We start from the raw sequence: 5,034 nt of genomic DNA, 5'->3' as shown, positions 1-5,034 counted from the left end.
GCAGACGATGCGGAAAACCACATGGAGGAGTTTGTCGGTTGGGATCTACAGCTTGTTTTCGATGTGGACAGGAAGGGCATATTGCTCGAGATTGTCCGCAGATGACTTTTGCACCATCCCAGCAGATGAGTTCAGGCAGTGTGGTACAGCCAGTTGTTCGGCCAGCAGCTTCAGTCATGCCTCAGAGTAGTGGCAGAGGTAGAGGGAGAGGGGCAGCCTCTACTTCAGCAGCAGGTTCCCGAGGTGGAAATCCGGTAGCCCCAGCACGGATTTTCACTATGACACAGGAGGAGGCTAACACGTCGAACACAATGGTGTCAGGTAATCTCATCATTGGGTGTTCAGATGTGTATGCTTTGATGGACCCCGGTGCTTCTCATTCCTTTATTGCTTCGAGAGCCATAGAGAGATTGGGTTTGATCAGTTCTGAGTTAGAGTATCCTCTTTGGGTCAGTGGACCTAGATGTGACCCATCAGTGGCAGTGTCAGTCTGTCGTTTCAGTCCAGTGTTCATAGAGGGTAGATGCCTTCCAGCTAACCTTGTGGTTCTAGACTTGACAGATTTTGATGTCATTCTAGGGATGGATTGGCTATCTGCATATAGTGCTACTTTGGACTGTAGAGAGAAGATAGTGAGTCTTAGAGACCAGGATGGGTCAGAGTGTGTCTTCAGAGGAGACAGGAGAGGTACACCCAGAGGTATGATTTCAGCCCTTCAGGCTCGTCGTTTGCTTAGGAGGGATTGTCAGGGGTTTCTAGCTCATGTGAGAGAGCTAGACAGTCAGGTGAGAGAACCAGCTACAGTACCAGTGGTCCGAGAGTTTCTCGATGTTTTTCCAGACGAACTTCCAGGACTACCACCCGGTAGGGAGATAGAGTTTGAAATTGAATTGCTGCCTGATACCAGACCTATCTCTATTCCTCCCTATAGGATGGCGCCAGCAGAGTTAAAAGAGTTAAAAGAACAGTTGCAGGACTTGGTAGATAAGGGTTTCATCCGCCCCAGTACCTCACCTTGGGGTGCTCCAGTGCTCTTTGTCAGAAAGAAGGATGGATCCCTCAGACTTTGTATCGACTACAGACAGTTGAACAAGGTCACTACCAAGAATAGGTATCCTCTACCTAGGATTGATGATCTATTTGACCAGCTAGCTGGAGCAGGTTGTTTTTCTAAAATAGATCTGCGATCTGGGTATCATCAGTTGAGAGTCAGAGAGGCAGATGTGCCTAAGATAGCTTTCAGGACCAGATATGGGCATTATGAGTTCTTAGTGATGCCGTTCGGGTTGACTAACGCCCCTGCAGCATTTATGGATCTCATGAACAGGGTATTCAGTGAGTTTCTGGATCACTTTGTCATTGTGTTCATCGATGATATCTTAGTGTATTCCAGAGATGCAGAGGAGCATGCCCAGCATCTGAGGATAGTTCTGCAGACACTGAGAGAGAATGGTTTATATGCCAAGTTCTCGAAGTGTGAGTTTTGGTTGAGGAGCGTTGCCTTCTTGGGACATGTGGTATCAGCAGAGGGTATTGAGGTAGATCCCAAGAAGATAGAGGCTGTAGCTAACTGGCCCAGACCCACTACAGTGACTGAGATTAAAAGTTTTCTGGGACTGGCAGGTTATTACAGGAGGTTCGTTCAGAACTTCTCAAAGATAGCGGCTCCTATGACCAAATTGACTCAGAAGAACCAGAAGTTTGTCTGGTCAGACCAGTGTGAAGAGAGCTTTGAAGAGCTCAAGAGAAGATTGACCACAGCACCAGTGTTAGCTCTGCCTGTGAGTAATGAGGATTTCACAGTGTTCTGTGATGCGTCTCGAGTGGGATTGGGTTGTGTTTTGATGCAGAGTGATAGGGTAATAGCTTATGCTTCTAGACAGTTGAAGAAGCATGAGTTAAATTACCCCACCCATGACCTCGAGATGGCAGCAGTTATCTTTGCACTTAAGATGTGGCGGCATTACCTCTACGGAGTGAAATGCGAGATCTTCACCGATCATAAGAGTTTACAGTACATCTTAAGTCAGAGAGAGCTGAATTTGCGGCAGAGAAGGTGGGTTGAATTGCTCAGTGATTATGATTGTAAGATCCAGTATCATCCGGGTAAGGCAAATGTTGTGGCAGACGCCCTAAGCCGGAAGTTACTAGGCAGTTTATCCCATATAGCAGCAGAGCGGAGACCAGTCGTGATGGAGCTTTATAGGCTCTTAGAAGAAGGATTACAGTTAGAGTTGTCTGGTACAGGTGCATTGATCGCACAGATGAGAGTGACACCTGTGTTTCTGGAGCAGATAGCTCAGAGACAGCATGAGGACCCTGAGTTGATGAAAAGTGCCAGGACTGTTCAGTCAGGCAACAGTGCAGAGTTCAGATTTGATAGCAAAGGGATCCTTCGCTATGGGAGTCGACTTTGTGTACCAGATAGGAGCAGTGTGAAGGAAGACATTATGAGGGAAGCTCATAATGCGAGGTATAGTGTTCACCCAGGAGCCACCAAGATGTACCAGGACCTGAAAAAGGTTTATTGGTGGCCAGCCATGAAGAAAGAAGTGGCGCAGTTTGTGACAGCCTGTGAGGTGTGTCAACGGGTGAAACTAGAGCATCAGAAACCAGCCAGAATGCTTAACCCATTACCAATTCCAGAGTGGAAATGGGAGAACATAGCCATGGATTTTGTAGTGGGTTTACCAGCTACGTCCAACAGGATAGACTCTATATGGGTGATTGTGGACAGACTCATCAAATCTGCTCATTTTCTTCCAGTACGGAGTAACTATTCTGTGGATAAGTTGGCACAGGTCTATCTGGATGAGATCGTGAGATTACATGGAGTTCCAGTGTCTATAGTTTCAGACAGAGGACCTCAGTTTACCTCCCGCTTTTGGCGAAGTCTGCAGAGTGCGATGGGCACGAGATTAGATTTTAGCACTGCTTTCCACCCACAGACTGATGGACAGTCAGAAAGGACCATCCAGACCATAGAGGATATGCTTCGACTATGTGTGTTAGACTTTGGCGGTTCTTGGAGGCAGCATCTACCTTTGGTGGAGTTTGCCTACAATAACAGCCATCATGCGAGCATTGGGATGGCTCCTTATGAAGCTTTGTATGGGAGGAAGTGCAGATCCCCTGTTTGCTGGGAAGAGATAGGAGAGAGGGCTCTTGCAGGGCCAGAGTTAGTAGAAATTACCAGTAGAGTGGTGCCCATGATCAGAGAGAGAATCATAACAGCACAGAGTAGACAGAAAAGTTATGCAGACGTTCACAGAAAGCAGTTAGAGTTCCAGGAGGGTAATTGGGTATTGCTGAAAGTGTCTCCAATGAAAGGAGTGGTTCGTTTTGGGAAGAAGGGTAAATTAGCTCCACGGTACATTGGACCCTTTGAGGTGTTGCAGAGGATCGGAAATGTGTCGTATAAGCTGGATTTACCTGCTTCTATGGAGAGGATTCACCCGGTCTTTCATGTTTCTATGCTACGGCAGTTTGTGTCAGATCCGAATCAGGTTCTGAGTGAGCCTGAGGTGGAGATTCATACAGATCTCACCTATATAGAGCAGCCAGTGCGGATTTTGGACACACAGATCAGACAACTAAGGAACAAGGAGATTCCGATGGTAAAAGTCCTGTGGAACCACCATAATCTAGAAGAGTGCACCTGGGAGACGCGGGAGTCTATGCTCCAGCAGTATCCATATTTGTTTTGAGGTTAGTTTCCTCCTTTTTATGTGTTCATTGTTTGTTTTAGGATCATTCGAGGACGAATGGTCTTAAGGGGGGGAGAATGTAATACCCGGCTCGAGTCCGGCATCGGACTTCTACTTTCCGATGGAGGTTCTGATGTCGAAGGTCTCTCGTAGGGTTTGATTTCTGTTTTTCTCACATGTTTTGAGATGTTCATTAAGTTTTAAACATAAGGAAATGAGTTTTTGAGTGAAATGAACCAAGGCAGAAAAGTCAGGTTCGGCCGCCGAAGTTGAGGTTCGGCCGCCGAACATGCATGGCTTTCGGTTTCACGTGTGGCCGCCGAAGGTGGTCTGGCCAGCCACCTATAAATGGCCCTCAGTCGGTTGAAGCGGTAGAGCACCGTTTCTTTCACTTGCTGAGGTGAAACTCTGTCCTTTGTGAGTATTTCTTCATGTTTTCATTAAATCATGCAAAGATTTGATTAGTTTTTATGATCTTTTGAAGGTTTTAAGCTAAAAACTCAAAGTTGTGAAGTTTGGAGAGTTTGAAGGAGAGTTGCTCCAAAACTCCACGTGAGAATCCTTCATCTACTTGTTTTCACAAGGTAAGTGAAGATCCTGAGCTTGTTTGTATGTTTTCTGAAGGTTTTATGGGGTTTAGAGAGAGAGGTGCATGGATAGGGTTTTGTGTAAGGTTTTGATGATTTTGTGCATAGAGCTTGTTTTTGTGTTGTTTGTGTTGTGTTTTTGGGGTTTTAAGGTAGTTTTTGACCCCTTTGAGCATATACATGAGTGTATGCAAGTTGAGGAAGTGTGGTGTGAAGTTGGAGGGGAGTTTGGTGCATTTGGCGAGAGGCAGGGCAAGTTTCTGCCCTGCTGATGAACTCAGGTTCGGCAACCAAAGGTACATTCGGCCGCCAAACCCCTGAAGAGGTGTGAGGAGGTGGCTTCGGCTGCCCAAGCTTGCCCCCGAGCTTTTGGACTTTCGGCTCTGGAGGGAAGTTCGGCCGCCGAAGGTGCCGCCGAAGGTTAGAGACTTTCGTCTCTGGAGTGCCTTTTGGCCTCTGAAGCTTGCCCCCGAAAGGGTTCGGCAGCCGAAAGTGGAAGTTCGGCCGCCGAAGGTGCTTGAGTTTCGTCTCTGGAGAGGACTTTCGGCCGCCGAACCTGCCGCCGAAAGTGTTCTGTCCAGCTTTCCTTTACATGCTTTGCATGGATGTTAGAGTGAGTTTAAGGGGATTCTTGGGGAGTTTAATAGAAGTGGTCATAAGCTAGTTTGGTCCCTCATTTCAGTCTATCTGTATAGGTACAGACCAGAGGAACCAGAGAGAGCAGCAGTGAGTTCTGCTCT

The sequence above is a fragment of the Manihot esculenta genome, chromosome 2 (genome assembly GCF_001659605.2).
Source record: "Manihot esculenta cultivar AM560-2 chromosome 2, M.esculenta_v8, whole genome shotgun sequence".
Classification (NCBI taxonomy): domain Eukaryota; kingdom Viridiplantae; phylum Streptophyta; class Magnoliopsida; order Malpighiales; family Euphorbiaceae; genus Manihot; species Manihot esculenta.
Note: the sequence above shows the minus strand (reverse complement) of the source record.